We start from the raw sequence: 16318 nt of genomic DNA, 5'->3' as shown, positions 1-16318 counted from the left end.
AACAGGATGTCTCTGACTATTTCAGTATTAACCATAAATTACTTTTTTATTCTTATCATTTACATGGAAACACCTGAGTAGACTCTTTTCTGATCAAGTAGCACCTTCTGAACATAACCAATTCTTGCTGACTATGGATCTTAGTGTATCTCAGGGCTATTACTCTGACAAACAACTCTCATTGCTCAGTTCAGGGAACATAGAAGAAAGGAGAAAATACAACGAGCATTTATAAAATAACTACTCTGGACCTGGCATTCACTGCAACCCTGTGAATAGGTTTATCATTCCTATTTTATGGAAGAGAGAACTGAGGCTCCAAGAGGTAAAAATCACTTGCCCAGAGTCATACCCCTCATAAAAAGTGAGACTAGGATTTAAATTCAAATGTGCCCAACTCCAAAGCCTCCGCGTGTGAGTGTTTAGGCACAAATCCCTACATGTCAGATTATACTATTTCCTTTTTTTCTTTTACCTGAAAATGAATTACAACAAAAATAAGTTTACTGTAATTCCTATTTTAAAAGTTTAATTACAAGAGGTTTAGAAAAAACTACGAGGTTTAGAAAAAAAACAAATGTATTTTGTTTTTATATTTTCCCTGTGCCCTTTTCCCCACAATTGTCATAATATTCATCTAATTGTGTATCCTGAACCTCTTTATAACATTAAAAGACTCTACTCATTTTCTATGTGGCACCATGGTTTTCTTTACCTACTTTTAGAAACTGCACAATCTCACATACAATGGGTAACCGTCTCTTTTAGAAACTAATTCATATAAATGTTTCAGTCACATAGAAGAGAGACATGTATACCAAATATATCTTTTAAAGCTTGGCCTTCTGAACAAAAAGATTCCTTGAACTCTCTACTAATGTAGATTGCAGAGTTTCAGGAAAAAAATTAGAAGAGCAACTGTATAATCAGGAAGTTATAGAATAAATGAGAAAACTTTTAAAAAAATCCTTTTTTTCAATGCTCAGTGAAAACATTAGATAATATAATAAAGTTCTTTTTAGCTGAGCACCTATTAAAGCAACCAATTATTTTAGGTATTAACAGTCTGCTGTGACAAAACAATGACAATTAAAACTGTTAGAAAAAATAATCTACCCACCAAACTTGAAATGGCACAGACATCATCATGAAATCCTCCAAGGAGCAGGCAGTGCATGCTGTGGAAAGATCCCTGGAGTAGACTTCTCAGGGAATTGAGTTCTCTTGCTCAAAATACTTCTTTCTGTCACCCAACCTAAACACTCAGCTCCCGCCTTTGTCCAGAAGAGGGCCACTCAGCGAGGGCTGTGAGAAGGCTGAAGAGTCAGGATGCAAAAGAGCTTTACGTATTTTTGTCTTCAGTGCTTAGAGAACACCGAGTACTGCTCTGCAACGACCCAAACCTTAAGTTCTCTAAATTATATTTGAAGAGTTTCATAATGAGGTCAAAGTCTCCATTCCCTCTTGCTCTGCCTAATCTTACCTTAAGCACCTGATGCAAACATGGGGGCCATTCCTACCTTGTTGTTCTGAGATATATTCTTCATTGAAACCTTGGGAATTATAACCAGTTGCAAATCCAGCATTATAATAAAACAAAAAATATGCTTTGCTAAGACTATGAGGAGTGGGCATGAGGGCAGAATAAGTTGGGGTGGTTCCGAAAAGCAAGCACAATCTGGAGAGTCATGCCTCACGAGACCAACAGCGTTGGAGCTGGCAGGGACTGCAGCAGTCACCTGCCCTAAATCCCTGAGGCTCAGAAAAGCATGCCTTACAATTTTTAGAGTTTGAATTCATTTTATTTATAAAAGTGGTGTTCTGCTTTAACTTAAATCTCTCTGAGCCCATGCAAAATGTAATGGAAAAGAACCCGAATAGTCCTGTGACACAGGAAGTCCACAGACCAAGAAGGAAACGTGTGCTTGGGGTGCAGACCTAGCTCTCTCACCTTAGGTAATTACTTCTCCCTCAGCCTTGGCCTCTCCAACATGGGAAGAAAGGGTTGGATGAATGACAGGTGGGGTTCCTACCACTGTGTGACTTGACCAACCTAAGGAGAAAAATGCAGTGTTCCCTGGTGATTTAAAAAAAAAAAAAAAACTCTTCTTATAGCATAGAGCGGGGTCTCCCTAAGCCAGCAATCATATTGTTTATGAAGAGGGGATTGGTAGTTGGGAGAGAATCTTAGAGTTCTATGTCTAGCATAAAGGAAGTGTTTTACAAGCGCCAGTAAAACTTTAAGGTAGTTAAGTGCCCCATTTATCTTTCAGTTTCATATACTGTAAGACAGACCCCCAAGTTACAGATGTCTGTCTCAGTTTCTCCAGAATGAGCATTTTTTTAAACTTCTTGTATGAGTCACGTGAAGCTGCTGCTCATAGCAGGCAGAAGGTGGTGCCTTCCTTAGATGCGTTTAAGGTTTTAGAGCTGGAGACTGTGTCTACACACGGTGGTTACTGCACAGGATTTGAGCGATCTCTGTTTTTCTGTACAGACTGGGGCACTCTGCACCACTCTTTCTCCTGACTGCCTCAGATTTCCCCAAAAACACTCTCCAAAATGATGAAGGTGTCTCCTCTGACCCAGGAGATGCCCCATACACATTATATGGGCTTAATATGTCATGAACACAAACTTCTAAAAATTTCAGAATCTCAAAATAAAAAATCAACAAAACCCCAAAATAAGAAAATTACACACAACTCCTGTTTGTGTGCCACTTTCTAAGAAGACAAGGCAGTACTGAATGATGACAAGCAAAAGAAACTTAGGTATTCCTATTTTTGGAAGGTTGCAGGTTGAAGTTACTAAAATACTATTCTGTTATTTTCTTTAAATATATTTCCTTTAAACAGTAAATATGGTCAGATATATTCCAAATATGATATTTTTTAAAAGAGTAAAAACAATTATAATAATGGATTTAAGAAAAATCTGCTCACAACTCTGACTACAGGAAAAATGAAGGTTATATTAACATAGCCAGTATTTATATTATTCCATTTAAGTAAAGCCTTTGGATTTTAGATGTGCAGGTAGGCCCTACTTTATTAGAAAGCTTAAAAAATTGTACTAAAGAGGGGTTTTTTTTGTGCAATGTCTTTCTTTTGCCACTTGTATTTTATAAGTTAGTTATAAATGAGTTTGGGTACATCAGAACAAATGGGAAGTGGTTTGAATTTTAATGCAATATTTTAAAACCTCAAAATAAATTCTTTTAATTACATTCTAAATATATACATATTTTAAAGTAATTAAAATTTCTAAACCTCTCTGACAGCTTTCAAGCATTCCTAACTTCACAGCCTCCTAACTCCCTTCCTTCCCCCATCCCTGCCACTACCTCTGGGCCAGCTTCCCAGCCTCTACTGTCACACAAAATTAAGTCAAAGGTTAATTTCCATTCTAAGTCATACTCTTAATCCAGACTCTAATCCTCTGCTCCCAAAGTATCCCACCCAACACACAAAACTACCATGCAAACAGACTCTTCTCAAAATGTGAGGGGTCGCAGAAGGGTGAGAGGACACCGTTGTCAAATAGTGAAGATCAGCTATGAAACTCGAAAGTTCCACTGTCAGCCACATCGTCCTATCAACATAATGGTCAGCCAGCATAAAAGCTCCTTCAGTACATCTTCGCTGCCATTTCTTAGTGAGAAAAATACTTCTAAAGCTAAGGCAAAGAACTACGTGAGGAGAGCCTAATGAAGCCAATGCTGGTTTCGCTTCTGGCACCAAAGCTGATGGCAACAGTGATGGATCTGGAGATATGCATTATGATAAATACAGAAAGGCATGAAGACTACAGGAACTGCAGACGAGCAAGCAAACCCTCGAACACCCACACTCACAAAGCCAAAATGTTTCCTCATGTGAGAAACAGAACCACCACTAACAATTTTTGGAAATAATATTTGAGTCTTGGCTTCCAACTGAATAATTTTGCTCTGCACCAAAAACAATTCCATTCAAATTCCCAAAGTCTTCAAGCAGCTTCGTGCTAATTTCAAGACATAGTTTCCTTCCAAACCCAATGAAATGAAATGCAGAAACCAGCAAAAGAAAAAAATAAATAAATAACATATATAAGATGGTTTGCCATTTTATGAAAAACAAATGAAGAATTTACACTCACATCACACTGATAAACTGAGAGGCTGCCAGTGGTTCTCAGGGCAGATGTAACGTTTTAACAAATGTGATTGTTTGTGAACGAAATAATTCTGATCAAAAACTTAATTGCAGCCAAAGTGAGCCCTGGGCTATGTCACCATAATCCACTCTGACAGGAAGCAGTGAGTGGAGATTCCTACTGTGAACGAAGCACATGTGAAAGGTCAGCTTTGGCCTGGAACTTCAAAACCGTTAACGTGTAAAACAGTGTGCATTAGAGCCCGGAATGGCTGACCACTGGATTAGCGGATGTCCGCTGTGTGGGTCTGATGTGCTTTTGGCAGGGAATGGTTAATTGGTAAATAGGCAATGTACTGAAGCTTTCTTCTTTGCCTCTTCCCACCATTTACCAGCAGAACCCATTCTTAATTAGAACCCTAGAACACTGCAATATTAGATTCATAACATAACCTCAGTATAACAAAGTCACAATTCTCACATAAAACTCACTTTTAATAATTTAGTGAAGGAAATAAATGTTCATGGATAGAATGATAAAAAATCTTCATGTAAAATAAATATATTTGTTCATTGAATAGCAACCAAAATTTACCAAATAAGGATTTCATTGGAAGAAATATATACTTTATTCATATCCTACAATCTGCAAAACCAATTATACAACACTATTTTACATGGCTTAAAACAAAATTCTAAATAAAAATGCAGTTAATACCACAGTTTTCATCTTTCAACATGGAATGTTACTTACGAAAGAACCAAGCTAAATATTGCCTTATAAGTCAATGCTTGCAAAAGTACTTTATACCTGTTTAGTGCTATAAAATCGGTCCATTCGGTTTTAAATTATAGCCACCTCTCCTATATCTAAACCACTTAAGGTAATATGGCATTAATGAGTGATAAAAGCGGGCACTGCGTACTTCAATAATTATTTTAGGACAACTCATTTCTGAGTTGAGGGGAAATAATGCTTCTCTCTAAAAATAAGCAGGTCTTCTAAAATAAGTTTTTTCTCTTCTCAAAATCAGCCCTCTAAGGTTATGTCTTTGTTGTACAGTCATAGGTCCTGGGCCCTTAGTAGGCTAAATCTGGGGATCTTGAAGGTAATTGCTGAGGAAGCCTCATCCCCAGCAATTTCATGATTCCTGTCCCCTACAGAACATCAACTGATACCTTTTAGAAACAAAATAACACCTTTGCTTCCAACTTGCAATGGACAACTAAGTTGAAAAAGATTTACAGTCAGCAAAACAAAGTATCTATTTCTCATGTTTCTGCTTTCTCTACAGGATCTGAAACCTTTAACACATTTGGAAATTCCAAATATTCCCAACAGTCTGCTCTCGAAAGTACATGATATACACAGTTACCAACCTGCAGCTCTGTACCAAGCACCTTCCTGGGCTCTAGGCCCTAGGTCACAGTCCCTGCCTTTCAAGGAGCTTACAGTGTGGCAGGGGAGGGCAGAAAGGTCAACCATGAAGAGCTTCTAAGTAGTAAAGGAGGCAGAGAAGAAAGCAATCAGGAAAGGGTGTGTGAGAGACTGATGCTTGGGCACATCATCTTAAATTTTCACCCCTCCTCTCCACAAATGTCCAAGTAGTAACTGCAACAGTGACCAGATTCACCAATAGGGCACCTAAGTTACCCAAGAAGCTCAATTTATCCTGGGTACTTGAGCACAAAGAAGAGACATCATAACCCACCAAAAAAAATTTTTACAAGGTTCCAAATTGGTTATTAATGGTATTTTTCTTATAGTCTTAAATGATTAGCTACAGCTGGTAACACACTATAATTTTAGCCTCACTCCCAATCATTTTTTTTCCATCACCACACCCTTTTCAGCATAATAATTCTTGGCTGCCTTTCCACTCCCTTGGAACTCAGGCTCAAAGCAGTTTACAATCTTACCTCCAGAAAGATGATCAATAGAGCGGAAAGTACTTCCATACTGAGCTCCAACTTAAAGCAGGCATGCGCACACAGTGTTATAGACTGCTGAGGAGCTGAGCACTGCCCTAACCTCAGTGCCAACACTTAACGTTACCACCATCTCATTCAGGAGCAAGATTATTTCCAAGGCAATTACAACTGCTAATTAAGAAATAGGGTTTGCTTATTTCTTAATTGGTTTATGTTTGTTTACATGTTTTAAAATACAAAATGTCCAGAAGGTTGAACTTATACATTAATTCGGTTCTGGACTGTGAATTAATTTTTGCAAATACAAAGAAATATGTTACCAGTTTCTTTTTAAGGACCCATGTCAAATGGGAGAACACCAAAGAAATTCATCATTCAATTCTTATTTGTAGGAGCGGATTCTCTGTAACGTGTAAGTTATTTTGATTTACGGTGCATCATTATTGTGTTCATAAATGCTGGAAAGTTGGTGAACAACATGATATAATGACACTCCAAAATAATTTTATAACTGCAGGTGCAAATCATAACATGTGGAAGATGACTCAAAGGATAATGGGGAATAAAGCAGTTTAGGAAGGGTCACATAAAGGAGGGAAAGGGAAAAGGGCTTGTACCCCAATTTTCTGAGATGTCTTTTTAAAACCAAACTACTTGTGTATAGGCGGATGCAGTGGAGCAGTCAGGCATGGGCAGCAGAGTCAACAGTTACACTTAAACAAGCAAAGGCAAAATGCTACATAATTTACAACAACCCAATCACATTGCTCATTCTTTTGAGGTTAAATGCTACTGACATAAGCTACACCTGAATCCAATCAGTGCAGAGACATTGAGAAGATTCACACGAAAGGACTAAATTTGTCACAAATGGGTTGGTTTCCGATCTTAATGTAGCCAAGTTGCTTTACTCTGACCTCCATTGAACAAATCAACTTAATGGGCACTAGGAGTGCCATAAAACTTAACAATGGAGTGATTTTTAACTTTTAAAATATAGTTATGAAGCAAAACGTTGGATAGCTTCTACAATACTGGAAATCAAATTAAATCTAGATGTTTTTTAACAGTCTTGACAGATATAATCCTAGTTACCATGTAAATTTATGGTAAGCTGCTGTGATATTAGCCACAGGTGCTACTTTTAATATATGAGCCGCATCTGGCTGGGAATAGAATTTCTCAGAGGACTGAAAATGACCTCACTATCAGACAATGGAAGGGGAAAAAAACAAGACCACTGTGGCATATAAAAAGCTGAAGATGTGGTCCACAACTAAATATTTCACATAAAATTCATTTTAACTCTGCAGTTGTAGGTTAAAGGATATTATGCTTTCAATATTTAAGAGGCATAGATATATTTCAACCAAATAGCCAAAAGATTAAGAATGTAAGACAGTTATGAATACCCTGGCTACGTATATAATACTAGTTTTCCAACCTTTGATCAATGTCGGAAAAAATGATGCACTAAGACTTGAAAAGAAAATGCTTTCATGATTCCCAAGCACTCGACATGATTAGACACCACCAAGCATACCAAACCAAAATGTAACAATTACTAATCTCTAAGCAGCAGCAACTCTCTAGCCTGGCCTGGCCAACATCGCTGCCTATGTTTTTAAAGTTCTTTGGAGTCATTCTACGCCCAAGAAAACATTCTCACCAAGTGAATTTTTTTTTTTTAATTACTATATGTAATTACCACTCTGAGTTTGAGAACCAGCAATATCACCCATACACAAATACAAAGGGAAAACACTGTCTCTTACCTATCCAATTAAAAAATAAAAAGATGAACATGTATAAAATATAGAATTGTTTGCTTTTAAAAAAACCCTCCTGAACCATTCAAAAGCCATCATTTGCCACAGAACTGGCAAGTGTAGAAATGTGATAGAGGATTTACAAAAATTTAATTTCCTATGAAATAACTCTTCCTGAATTAAACAAGCATTCTTTATCTGGAAAAAAAAAATCTCTAAAAGAGAAACATTTCTATGAAAATATTTCCTACACCATTGCACTAAGCTGTGAGAATGCAGCTACAAAGCCTGTAACGTTTTCCTCAGGCCTTCTCAAGTAACGTGAACAGCTCGATTTTTCACCTTCAACAGATCAGTTCTATTTAGGTGATTTCAATTAACTTTTTAACAAGTGACTGGATTGATGCCTGATCTCAACAGGCATCAAGATCCTGAGTATCTCCAACAAGAAGGACCTGGTATGGCTCCCTGATACTTCTGCATTGAACTGACAGCATTATTATGGAGCTTTTAGAAAAGAGAGGCTCAAAGTCTCATCTGTGAAGAAGGATACTGCATAAAGGCATTGGCTAAATTAAATACGGCCTTTCTGTTCAATGGAATACTGTATATATCCCACCATTAAAAATCATGAGATATCTTAGTCAATATTAACTGTAAAAAAAAAATCATGAGGTAAAATATTTTACTGACATGGAAAAAATGGTCACTACACATGAAATGAAAAGAGCAGCTGACCAAAAAGTATCTACAACGTGACCCCAAATATATATAAATACATATAATATACATACACACTCACACAAATATACATTCACACATTATGTTTTAAGTGGGCAGAATTACAGGCTTATTTTTCTTCTTTATACTTCTCTGTTTTCCAAATTATAAAACATATTATGCAAACAGAAAAAAACCAAAACATTACATTTATTAACAAGCTGAACACACAAAGATAACATGGTGGCATCATTGCTGTAAGAGTGAGAGGCCTGGCTAATCTCCGTGGGGTATGAGTAACCACAAATGTTAAACCCTCTATTTAAAGTTTGCAGTTTTAAACAAATAGAAAGATGGAAGACACTCACCCTCAAGCTTACATAACAGAATCTTTCCTTAGGACACTAGGAATTACAACGGCCCTCTCTTCTACACATCTGTATCTACAGCTATATGGTCAGTGGCTTACAAAGCTGGGGTCTCTCAATGAAGGACATGTTTATCTTCACTATGCAGACTTAAAATTCTCCCAGTAAAGTTTTCAGCTGCTTTTTGCAGACCTATCTGGAAGTGACTTCCCCCTCCAGATAGAAGTTGACCTCCAATCTGTAATAGATTTAGGACTGATAATTGATCAATTGAGTAGTATAAACTAATGTTTTCAGGGCAGGACATAGGGAACCATGTAACAATTTATAGGTCAAATTCCTGTAAGTAGCTGGCTACCTTTTTCTTGAAAATATACAAAGAATATAGAACCTTTAAGCACACCAAAATAAACATTTTTTTCCTAAATAGAACAAAGAAATAGACCCAATTTTGAACAGTAGAGTTGTTCATTCAAAGATCTAAAACATTCTCAAACAAAACTGCAGTCCACATCCTGAGTTATTTTACAACTCTTCAAAATATAGACTTGTGTTAAGAGAAGAGAGGTCACCGTAGGATGAAATGCCTAGGCTTAGAAAGATGGCCCCACTGCCCGTTTCCTCTACAAGTCTGAGCAAGCTCCTTAACTTCTCTGACTTTTTCACCATTAGCAACACAGGGATACTAACACCTAATCTTACAAGGCTGCTGGGAAGCTTCAATGACACAATCTATGTTGTTTCATAGGTCACCTAATAATGAGCTACTATCATTTAGTAGACAATCAAACATTCATTAGTTCACAAAATACCACTGCACTCCCAAGCGCTGCACTCTCCCGAGTGCGCCACGGGGCCGGCCCTTACATCAAGATTTCTAAAAATAATTCCTAAAAAATATATCCAATATATTTTTAACTTTTCTATACAGATCACCACCAAGTTGTGATTTTTTTTTTTTTTTTTTTTTTTTTGGCAGGGGTACTAGCTGGTACTGGGATCTGAACCCTTGACCTTGGTGTTACAAGGCAGCGCTCTAATGATTTTTTTTTTAAAGGAAAAATCAGGCAAGAGTGCTATACCAGTGGTCACAGGAAAGGAAAAGAAAGGATCTGAGATTAAAAGAATTGTATTGTGGCCAACCCCGTGGCTCACTCGGGAGAGTGCGGCGCTGGGAGCACCGAGGCCGTAGGTTCAGATCCTATATAGGGATGGCTGGTGCGCTCAGTAGCTGAGTGCGGTGTGAACGACACCAAGCCAAGGGTGACGATCCCCTTACCTGTCACAAAAAAACAAAAAAACAAACAAAAAAAGAATTGTATTGAAACTGAAATGAGTGCCTAATGGATAGAAGGTAAACAGGCCTGTTTACCTTCTATCCAGCCTCCCAGTGTGCTTTGTGGAGTCTTGGAAGAATCTGTCATGGGCCCTCAGGACACCAATATTCACAACAGACTGTGGTTGTGGTTGTGGGTAGCTGAAGCTATGGTGCCAACATACTGAGTGAGTGCCAGCCTCAGTCTCTCATTATTGGAGGCAATTGACTAGATGCCACAAGCGGCCTATTTCCTTCTCTGATGCTTCAAAGCTGCATGCAGAACAAAGGCACAATCAATGCTTTTGTCATTCTGGGAAGTGCCCCATCATACTACAGACCACCTTCTCTCATCCCATCAGACACAACAACTTAGCAGTCAGATAAGCTGGTCACTGTTAGGAAACATTGGTGTCTAGGAGTAGGGAGATGAAAGGGAGGAAAAGTCTGTAGTGAGAAAGGGTTTTTGTAGGAAACAAAAAGATGAAAAACAGTATGTTCCCCTGGGGCTAAGGGTGCTGACTAGGATCACCTACAGTGAAACAAATCAAGGAATCTCATGTATTCAGAATACACCTAGGTAACACTGGGCTGGGTACTGTGGGACACGTACACAAACATAGTCCAGTCCCTGTCCTCAAGCTGCTTATATGCAGGAGAGACGAAGGTGAGACACATTACCCTGTTCCACGATCTAAACTGTACTTAGTCTCATCCTAATCTTGTCACAGGTTCATTGTCACCCTGGGAAAACCACTTCGTCCCTGGGCCTCATTTGCCCCATCCTTTCTAGCTCTAGCATTCATAGGTTCAATATCAAAGCTCTAAGATTCACAGGTTCAATATCAAAACAAGGCTGAAAGAACACCACAAATAACCCAAAGACTGAATTCTGAATGGAAAGGACAGACAACAGACTAATGTCTGAGAAAGCATATGAGCTCCACTTCCCCTCCAGGCCTGCGCCCCCACCCACCAAAACCTCCTTGCTGCTTAATCCAGCGATCATCCTTTAGACTCACCTTACTTGGGTCAGCAGAATTGATCCCTCCCTCCTTTTAAGACATCATCTTCTCTTGGATTCTTTGATATGACAATGACCTGATTTTCTTCATACTTCTCTGACAAGTCTTTCTCAGTCTTTGACCAGCTCCTCCTCTTCTATCCAACCCTTAAATGGACTGAGTCCTGAGCCCTCTTCTCTTCTCACTCGGTAATTTCTCCCTGAGTGATCTCATCTCGTACCTTAGCTTTTTTCCATCCACACCTCCGGCTCTCCAGTGATCTACAATCCAGACTTCGCCTCTGAATTTGTAACAGAAATAAAACTACCTTCTTGGAGTTGATATTTGGATCTCTCACAACTCACATTAAGTGTCCAAACCAGAAATCTTGATCCCTGCGCCCCAATCCTGTTGCTCTCCCACATTTCCCCAACTCAGTAAATGTCACTTCCAACTATCTAGTTCCTCCAAGCCTGAAATCTGGGAGTCACTCTTAACACCCTCTGCTCTTCTTCCCATCACCACTTCTCCCTAGTCAGAGAAATGGGTATTCTCTTCATATTTCCATTTTCTATAAGAGGTATGTGTGCCACCACTGATTGCTGCTCATGTAAACTCCTAGTGTAGCTCCAACCTCTATTCTCTGCTTCTCCTGTCACTGGCCCACTCCATGATCTCCTGATGTGTCCACCCCGGCAATGGGCCCGCTCGTGTTCTTCCTGATTTGACTTTGGCCACCTCCACTCCATCCTCTACACCCTATTATTGGTCTTTTATGAAAAATGCATCAGCTGATCACTCGCTTACATAAGCCTTCCCTGGCCGTTCTCCTCAAATACAACTAGGCCTTCTCATTGTCCTCTCTCACAGCACCCTTTTCTGCTACAGTGGCAGTACCTCTGCCGGCTCATGTACGGACTGCCTGGAGTCATATCCTGACTCTGTGTTTGCTAGCTGTGGAACCTTGGGCAAGTCACTTAGTCTAAGCCTCAGTTTCCTCATCTGTAAAATGAAGGAAATATCTACCTCACAGGGTTTTATAAGGATTAAATGAATAAATACAGGTAATGTCCTTACCACAGTGCCTGGCCCATAATTTAGGTGTTCATTAAGCATTAGCTATTAGGATTTTCCTTCACGGCACTCACTATAATTTGTAATTGTATATTCATGTTTTTCTCTGCTTATGCTCTCCCTCTCCCACTATAAGGCCCATGAAGATGGGAACAATATCTGCTTTGTTAACTGCTGCACTCAGTGTCTAGCACAGTGCCTAACCTACAGTAAGTGCTCAATAACTGTTTATTATTGCCGAGTACATAAAAATCAGGGAAAACTTTCTAGAAGTGGATAGGATGTGGACAGATGGGGGCAGGATAGGGTAGGAATGGGGCATAGGTGGGAGATGAATAGCTTGAAAAAAGGTAGAAAAGAATTGAACTGAGATGCTGGGGGTCTTGGCTTCAGTTCCGTCATGGCCACTAATTTTTTGTGCATTGGTCAAGGTATTCCCCCTGCCTGAGCCTTGGTTTCTCCACTTCTTCAGTTGGGGATGACTGGGTGACCTCTCGGGTACCTTACAGTTCTAATCTCTGAGTAAAGAGGCTTCTTGCAGAGGGGTCACGAGAGGTAGGGTTAGGGATGGACTGCAGGCAGCTTTGAAAACCTCTGAGAAGATGAGGTATGTCCTATAAGATATAACAGAAAGGCACTGGGATTTTCTGAACAGAAACCACCTTGGTCACAACAAAGTGCATGCAGGCCAGTGGGAGCAGAGAGAGCCTAAAGATGACAGGCGATCAGAAAGCTTCTACCGGAACTCTAGGAGAAAGGTAAGCACACCCAGACCAGCAGCACAGTCCTGATGAAAGACACTAAAAAATGATCGACCAGCTCTTAGTGACTGATCACCAAGATAATTCTTCAATTTCAGGTCTGGGTGCTTGAGAGGATGGTAGACTGCTGCTGAGAGACATAGGCAAGCTGGATGAAAGACAGAAAAACATGAGTCTGCTTTCAGAAACCTTAAACTTGAGACAACACTAAGCCCAGGGGAGAGTATACCACAAGGACCCTCCCTGCCAATCTGTAGCCCAGCTCACTGAGCCAATCTTAGGGTCATTTCCCCAACACACTGCAAACAAGATGTGTCCTCTCCCTGTCCCTGACCTACGCCACCTGCTTACCCCTCCCTCAGCTTCTTCCCTCAACAACACCCTATCAGATCTTCAAGGACCAACTCAAAACTCCCCTTCTCCAGGAAGCCATTCTGGAATACACCTCCTGTGGCTTACTAGTCCTTCACATGTTAGTGCCTGATTAAAATATAGAAAAATCAACTGCCTTGTACAATTCAGATGTGCCACCTCCCCAACAAAACAGGGAGCTCTTTTGGGGAGAAAGGGAAACATGTACTTCTATTGCATCTTCTTCCTTTTGCAGTTTGGGCCTGGAGTGGTGCTAGGTCCTCAGTGGTTGCCAGCTCAAACATCTCGCTGTGCTCACCGATCCCAACAGAGCCAGACCATGTGGCTCCTGGCCCAGCCCAACCCCGGCTGCTCCAGGCACCTGGTGCATGTTCACAGCCAGGGCTGCAATGGCAGACAGGGAATTTGAAGTCAGTTTGATGAATGATATGGTAAAGGCCACAATCCTGCCGTGTTGGCTGAGAGCAAACAGATTCATTAGCAGCATTTGCTGTTTTGATAGGTTTGATTTTAATGAAACAAAAAAATGACTTTTGATTGCTCAACAGTGATACCTGGGTTACTCCCAAACATGTACAAGTTTGTTTGTTTCAGTTGGTGAATATTTCCTTTCTCAGGGAAGTATGGTGAAACCCATTTAAGGGAGAAAAGTAATCCAACAGTTAGTCCTTGGAAAACAAGATATCTCCTAAAAAAAGCAAAAACAAACAAAAATAACCTGTCTATATTATAGCAAGATTCAAAAATGTTGCTATAGGAACCAGGAATGTGAGTCTGGCACTTACTGTGACATAAGCCAATATGACCACAAGTAATCCCATGATCTCAGTCTGGTTCAGTGTCCTTCTATGGAATTCACTGAATAGATCAAAATGTCCCCATTCTAGCCTAGATCAATATGATAGTAAATCATCTGCAACACAAGATGATACCAGAGGAGAGGGTCTGGGGAGACCCAATAGCTGACTTCAACCTCCCTGTCCTTTTACCAGGTTCTTGACCAGATGAAAGAATTCGAGAGCAGAGTCATAGGAAAGTGAGAGCAGGTTTAATGTAACGAATAAGAGATAAAGATTTCACAGACAGAGTGTGGCCTAGCTCCAGAGACCAAGCGGGGCCCGTGCCACATTTAATACAAACGTAAGAAATACATACTTAAAGTTTAGCAATTAGAAACACATACTTAAAGTTTAGCACGAAGTGCAGGCTCGCTCAAGAGAGTGAGTGGCTATTTGCTGAAAGTAAATTTAATACAAAAAGAAAGCATACACACCTCAGCTGGTGAAGTGCAGGTTGGCCCCAGGAAAGTAAGCAACAACCCCACTTCTGCCAGGATTCCACTTTTATACTTTTGTTATTTAATACATAGTCATGATATCTAATGAATATTTAGCTAAGGGGTTGGTTCCCAGTTACATAACATAGTCTTTGCACATAATCAGTTGATCTCCTTTTAGGGCATGTTCATTGGTCAAATCCTATCACATGCACCAAACATATTCAAGAATATTCTGTGCTATTTAGCGCATCTAGTGGAAGGTCATTCCACTTAATTGAACATGCTCAGCTATTAGGGTTCTATAACCCCTTTTCTACTGAGCATGCTCAGCCACCGGATTTGCATAAGTCAGACCCCCAAGGTCTCAATTTCCCTGTGTTGGTTCTGAAAATAGGTCCAATAAGCAACAGTAACTCTCCTGTAGGACAGGGCCTAGAGGAGGGGCCTGAGACCTTTGGGAGCAGCTTGAAACCCAGAGGTGTGTCCTGAAACCCATGAAAACTGTTCAGGTATGTCCTGAACCCATGGAAACTGAGAATCTCCTATCTTAAGAAGAGAGGATGTGACTGCTTTGTTTTGTTTAAAAGGATGTAGAAAAAAGAACAGAACACAGAGCTAAGAGCGAAGGAAGAAGAACCTCACCCACCTGTCCACACCTTTGGACTGAATCCTTCCTGAGGGCAGACAGCAAATGGCCACTGCCCAGCCACAGCAATGTGAGTACAGCACTGTATCTGCTGCTAGAAGAGCTGACTAGATAATACGGCTGCTCCATTGGGCACCCAACATCCATATTCTGAAATATCTGAATGTGAGTTTCCATCTCATGGCTCTCTTGAAAAAACTCTTGCTGTGCAAACCTTAACACTAATGATAATGACCACATGGAAGCAGTGGGCAGGCATACCAAAGAAAAACAGAAACAGAACAAGAAAAGAGCAAGACCAAAATAGTTTTATTATTTAAGGTCCCCTTTCAATTATTTTCTGCAATTATTGAGCCAGCAGTCCATTGTTATTAATTCATATTCAGCTTATTTAAGCGGTACCAGCAATGCAGGCTGAAAACAAATGCCATGGTAATTTCCTAACTCTTGAGTGTTATTTTCTTGTCAGTTAAATTTAAAGCAACCCATTTGCGACCACTTTATACCAAGTTAATCTCATTTAAAGTGCTCCACAACCCTAACAGCTACGCTAAGGTTTTATACTAATGAAAGCAATTTACATAAATGAAATTTATGTCAATGCATTTCATGACAAATTTTTTATTTTATAATAATTATGGTACTTATATGATAACATCTGTTGATATTCACAGTCTAAACCTGGCAAAGATTTAAGCCCACAACATTTTCCATGCATCACGTACATTATCTGTGAAAAGCAATAAAAAAAGCAATGAATGCATTAATCATACCAATATCATCTGCAAAGCATAAATCTGAAATACCTTTCACGTCAGCTCAAACTGCTTTTTTATTTTTTTACACACCTGATTTTACGCCATCTGTAAAAGGGCAAGACAAAGACTGTTGAGGAAATTATATTTCTTGGCTGTTTGACTTTTACAAAATACCCAGGCTAAG

The 16318-nt window shown here is 39.6% G+C and overlaps 1 protein-coding gene across 3 annotated transcripts in view; it reads right to left on the bottom strand.

Moving 5' to 3' along the window:
- Window positions 1-16318, bottom strand: part of PCBD2 (pterin-4 alpha-carbinolamine dehydratase 2) — a 52316-nt gene that overhangs the window by 17905 nt on the left and 18093 nt on the right. The gene's annotated exons all lie outside the window — the stretch shown is intronic.

This window comes from Cynocephalus volans, chromosome 2 (genome assembly GCF_027409185.1).
Source record: "Cynocephalus volans isolate mCynVol1 chromosome 2, mCynVol1.pri, whole genome shotgun sequence".
Classification (NCBI taxonomy): domain Eukaryota; kingdom Metazoa; phylum Chordata; class Mammalia; order Dermoptera; family Cynocephalidae; genus Cynocephalus; species Cynocephalus volans.
Note: the sequence above shows the minus strand (reverse complement) of the source record. Positions and strands in the feature narration are given on the sequence as shown.